Consider the following 6000-nt stretch of genomic DNA (forward strand, 5'->3'; position numbering starts at 1 on the left):
AAATCTGTCCTTGGGGGTCTGCATTTCTACAGATGTTGACTAGGGTTCAGTTTCTCTCTCCAAGTCACAGAAGAACAGAATTATTAGGCATTTCCTCTTTCAGACAACTTACGATTGGTTGTCAAAACATGAGACTGGTGGTGACTGGCTTTTAATTTTCCCCCCACTAATTAGGTATTACTGTGCAGCGTCTGCCTTTTGCTTCAGCTTCCATATCTGGGAAATGAAAAAAAAAATCCCACTTCCCTCTGCATCAAGTCTTGTGAGAGATGGTGTATAAATGCTCAGAAACCTCCAGCTTAGGAGTGCTAAAAATTAGGTGGGTTTCTCTGTTCCTTGACGTGTGGAATACAAGAATTACGCTAAAGTTAATTGAATTAATTTTAAAGAAGAGGGAGTTTTAGTTTCAGGAGGGAAGCTTGGGAAATGCCACTGGGTTGATCTGCATGTGTCAGAGAGCTCTGTAAGGGGATGAGCAAGGGTTTCCTTTTGTGCCAGTGCTGGCAGTTCTGCGTCATTGTGGACAGGCTGTAACCAAACTGACGCTCCCAGCACTCCTGACCAATACCAGCCCACTGGAACGGGCCCTTGGAAAGGGGAAGCAGAAGACACACACCAGCTCTGTGGTGCTCTTCCTCCTTACTGATAAGCTCTTTCCTGAACATGTCTTAATCTACTGGGAAAAGTGCCCAGGGTGAGAAGTGGGACATGTATTTTTAAGTTTGGAGATGGATGTTCAGTGTGGGGTTGGGATGTAGGCTACCCATAAGCAGAAAATGTCACATGTAACTGGAAGCCAGGGTTTGGCCATCCCCACCGGTTTGGCAGGAAGATGGAGACAGTGATGGAAATTGTTTGCATTATTTTCCTAATTCTGCATCTCTCTCACAGATGGCAAAACTCCCTCTAGGCCTCCTCCTTGAAAAAACCCAGCAGGCTGCAAAAAGCCTGCAAGGCTGTTTTTTTAGAGTCCTGGCTGCTTTTAACCACTCCTTGACATTATTTACAAAGGCAAGGAACAACTGTCTGGCACGTCTTGTCCTCTGGTACAACTCATGTAAAGCAGTTTGCCAAATAACCTTTGAAGCACCTCAGAGCCTGTGTCACTGTCACATCTCCTGCAGCCCAAGGAGCTGGGCAGCTCACCTGTGCACACACAGGGCACATCTCTGCAGGGCACAGTGTGCCTCCCACAGCAAAATACCCAGAAGGGAGCAGCTGGATCTGCAAGAGGGTGGTCAGACTGGTGCCAGGATGACCCGCAGGGTTTGCTTTGTGGGTCCTGTGCCCTCAGAATGAGGTGTGTGAGGACGAGCAGTGCCTGGCTGCAGCCAGCTGCCCTCTGCCCCCGCTGCCGGGGCTCAGAGCCCCGCGGGCAGCGTCCAGCCCGGCGTGGGGCTGCTGCCCGCAGTACAAATGAGGCCTCCAAAGGATGACTGCATTAAAGGGTTCCCAGCCCCCACCGATTACAAAGGGTGCCTGGCAGAACAGGAGTCTGTTTGTCTGCTGCGCTCTGCACAAACAGTCGCTTCTGTAAATACATCTCACATGAGCAATTAGCCCCGACAATAAAGAGGTCCCAGCTCTGCTGAGCTGTGCGGGGAAGCTGCTCTTCACCGGCACCGAAGAGGGCTCCGACAGCAATTCCCCACCTGCTGCCTTCCCTGGGAGAGAGACCACGGCTCTGGGTCTGCAGAGCATCCCCTCCGTTCTGCTCCAGCCCTCTTGGCTGGCTCCGGTGCCTTGGCATGACTGCTCTCCAAACAGCCCCTGGGTGATAACTGAGCACCCAGCGGCCTGGGGCTGCACAGGGAGGGGGCACACATTGCTCTCCAGCTCCTCTGACACCCTGGGGGCAGGGAGAAGTTATTTTAAGGGTGCAGGAAATATTATGCTGTGAAATTGAAGCTGGCTCCCACTGTGCTTGGAAAGCACCCAGCCCAGCTCAGCAGCCATTCTTATCACTGACTAAATGCACTTGTAATGATTTCTCCTTTCCCTCCTTCCTCACGTTACTAGCATTTTTCTCCTCTTTCATCTTGCACAATTAAATATGAAAACCAGCCCAGGGAAAGCACTAATCAGTTGTTATTCATGCATATTTGCAATGCCAGGTAGAGGCCTCAGCTGGACAGCAGGGCTCTCCGTGCCAGGCTCTGGTCATTGCAAAATCCACAGGGAATTATAAGTACCAAAGCCCTGGAAGCCGTGGCCCCACATACAGAGGGGAGATGTCAGATGTGATGAGCGTATTGTAGGCAACGTGCCTTGATGCCTCTTCTTTTTACAGTGCACTCTGTGCTGCTAAAAAAAAAAAAAAAAAAAAAAAAAAAAAAAAAAAAAAAAAAGAGGGAGGTAGAAATAAGACAGTCACCCCCAGGCATCGGGCAGCCTGCTGCTTGCTTCTAACTTTGAAAGGAGGACAAGTCCTCTGTGCTGTATATCGCTGTTGTGGAGGGGAAAGGAACTTTTTCTAATGCTGCTCCCTCTTTAATTTCTAGCCTTGCTGCCTGAAAGCAGTTCATCCTCTTTAAATCTTTCCAGAAGTGAACATGTCTTTTTCTTGGAGCAGAAATTGAAGTGCTCCTGTACTGCTGTGCTGGTTCCTACACTGGTATCACTGGAGTCCAGCTCCAAGAAGATAGCCAGTCTTGCAAAACTTGTGTAAAGCAAACAAACAAAGAGAAAAAAACCAGTGACACATACCCATGTTCATTTATTTGAGAACACCAGAATGTTTCTGTATCAGTACCTGTTACTGAGGAATAAAGTGCTATTCCTTGCCTTTGAGGTGGAGCAAGAAGCCAGTGTGATCCCTGGTGGCAGCCTGCTGTCCTCGGGGCTCCACATCCTAAGAAGACTCAATGGCACCATCTGATGGCTGAGAGGAAATATTCATATTCATTTCACGAATATGCCTTCATTCGAAGGTATTCCTGGTCAGTAACAAGGCTTCTGGCTAGGTGCAGGTGGGTTAGTGGTCTTTCCAGGAGGCTTTGGGAGAGATCCCAAATGATGTTGAGAGGTGGGAATGTTTGGCTTGCATGGGGGGAACGCTGCCCTCTTCCTCACTCGGCTCCTTCAGTGCTGACACAGGGGAAGCAGCAGCACCTCTGGAGCAGATTTGTGAAAAACAGGTGACAGTGAGTTTGCAGGGCACAATCACAAAAATATAGGATGCTGCTGAGGCTCCCCAAAATCAGCACAGAGCAGAGTGCTAGTAGAGACAAAGAAAAAACCCTGCCACAGCAGCCCAGACAAGGGAAAGCCAAGCTGGAGCTGCTGGAGAGGGTTTGGTGTGCATAGAAGGCCATGTAAAGCTCTGTTGATGCAGGTGGTTCAGACCAGTGGGGATTTGTTTGGTAAGTGCCCTCCATTGATTTTTCTATGTATAGGAAGTGTTGATTTCTCCAGCAAAGGCTGCAAAGGAAGATCAGGTTTATTCCATGTCTGCTTTGCAGCGTTAGCAGTGGAAGGTGACCTCTCCTCTTTGACTCTGATGACTGCAAGGGCAGTAAGTGTGAGGAGTCAGCTAAATTTTGCCCCCTGCTCACAGTAATCTGCTCCTACATGAAATCCAGGAGGATAGGGTGACAGGGAAGAAAGCTTTGCCCAGGGCAACTTCCTCAGATTTGTTGGGGTACAATGCTGCCATGAATGAGTCATCCCTTAAAACAGATAGCACCATTTGCTTCCTCAGCATGATTTGTGTACGTGGAACCAGCTGAAACAACTCCCTGGAGTTTATCTTTGTGGGTGTATGGAAGTACATCCATTGGTCTTTTCATGGGATCAGGTCAAGACATGAAAACTCCTGTGTTGGGCACGCTGGGGATCTGGGTGAGTGTGGAGGTTTCCTCATGGCATCCACAGGCTCTGCTGTCCACACACTTACCCAAAAATTAATGACTTCTCTCTGCTAGTCCTAATCCATCTGCAGGGAAAAACATGACCACTACTAAATCCCTCCCAGGTCTGCAGTGGGGGCTGTAGCAAGCTGTGAGTTTTCCTCCATCTGCAAATGGTCACTCCTGCCCACACACTGCCTGCCTGGGCCTGCCTGGTCCAGCACAGGCCAGTTGTTGTCTGCCTGCTGCTTAATCTGGCTGTTGTCAAAGGGAAGTCTGCTTCCTGGGTGGAGCTGATGGATGCAAGGGAAGGCTTGATCTCAATCTGCTTCTGGCAGCCAGCACCAGTGCTAATGCTTTAGATGGCTCATTAGTCATTTCTGGAGTGCACCAAGGCACCTGAAAGTCTTCCTGGGGATGTGGGGAGAGTGAGGCAACACATTTTATAAGGGGCTGGGCAGCAAGTTGTTTGCATCATACCTAGGAAATCAGCCCAGAGCAGATGTGTGGTTTCTGGCTGTGGCTCCACCAGTTTTTTTTGATGCCCCAGCTGCCCAGCATGGTTCCTCACCCTACCACCTGATTGCTTGGGCAAGGTGAGCCTGAAGGGGTGGGAGAAGCAGCCCGAGGGGTGTAGGATTGTCCTTCAGGAGTAGCAGGATGCCACTGAGCTGATCATTACCATAAGTAATTTCCCCAGCAGACTAACAGACCTATTTGCTTGTGCCATCAGTGTGAGCCTGCACAGAGATGCAGTCACCATCAACCAGTTGGTGCAAGCCACGCTGGCAGCCCTGAAATATGGACAGGGTGGAAGGGGCACTTCCATGGACACAGCCCCTTCAGGAAGTCCATGCCATGGATGAGCAGAGACCATGGAGGTTGTGTTCCCATGAAAGGCACCAAGCTTTCCCTCCCCCGATCTGCAACCCTAACCTAGGGGGAAATGTCCTCCCCTTCTTCCACTGAGGAAGATGGAGATGATTAACAAAGCACACAGCCAACCCAAGCAAACAGGCAGTTCTGGCCAGGCTAAATCCCTGGCCCTCTCACTACAGCTCCTGTTACTTTTCCCTTAACTCTCAGCTTCAAGGTCCCCCAGAAAAGCATTCCTGGAGGTTATGGAGAAGAAACAAGGAGAGGACAGGCACAGATTTCCTGAAACCAAAGGCCTGAGGGGGACATGTAAGAGGCATGGATCAATAGCTGCACTTCTGAGAGCCTCCAGGCTCCCTGGATCAGCGATAATAGCGGGCTGAGCTCATTGCTAATAGCTCTGGTGGGTGAGAGAGCCAAGGGCAGCCTGTCTGCTCTGGAGAAAGCCTTGATGCTGTCTCTGTGCCTCTGTCAGCAGCACTGCCTAGTGCAGCAGGAAGCAGGAGGATCCTTTTTCATTACTTCTCTGTACATGGATCCTGTTTTTTGGTGAGGAGGGGTATCAAGACTTGGTCTTCGACTGGGTGCTGTCAAAAGAAGAGTAGAACTGGCAAAACCACAGAGGTTATCTGAACTAGATTACTGCCTGCTGTGATCTCAGTTATCTTGCTGGTTGTATTCCCTTTAATCCACCCTGATATTTTTAAATACCCCAAGGAAGGATGATTGCCCTGCACAGGGAAGTTATTCCTCCATACTCCCAGTGCTGCTCTGCCAGGCACCAGATTGCCTGGCTTTGAAGGAGTACAAGGTGCACACTTGTGGAACTGGGGTGAAACCAATTACCATCAGGAGTCCAGGGCCTGGTGCAGAAGGCACCTAAGCTTCATCATTCCTGTTTACTGCCTGCTTCTGCTTTGCCTGGCAGGGTTTAGCTCCCCTGTACCAGCCTTGCACCCAGTGCTGCAGCGTGGAGACCCAGGGTAGTGTGGGTGATAGGATTTTCTGAGGAATACTGAATTTTCCTTTTTTTTTTTAAATTTCCTTAGGTTTCCACAGCTAAACAAACTCCTCAGGGATGAAAGCCCTTCGGGGGCCCTGAATGACCCAGAGGACTAATTATGGGGCCAGGGGAGAAGAGGAGAGGGCAGAAAGTTCAGCCATCAGAATGCCATCCTGCTGTGCTGCCTCAGCTACAGCCCTCACAGGCACCACTTAGCCAGCCAGTGCCTTCACCCTGATGGAAATTGCACTTCTTCCAGCTCCAGCTTCTCCA

The sequence above is a fragment of the Passer domesticus genome, chromosome 6, assembly GCF_036417665.1.
Source record: "Passer domesticus isolate bPasDom1 chromosome 6, bPasDom1.hap1, whole genome shotgun sequence".
In the NCBI taxonomy this organism is placed as follows: domain Eukaryota; kingdom Metazoa; phylum Chordata; class Aves; order Passeriformes; family Passeridae; genus Passer; species Passer domesticus.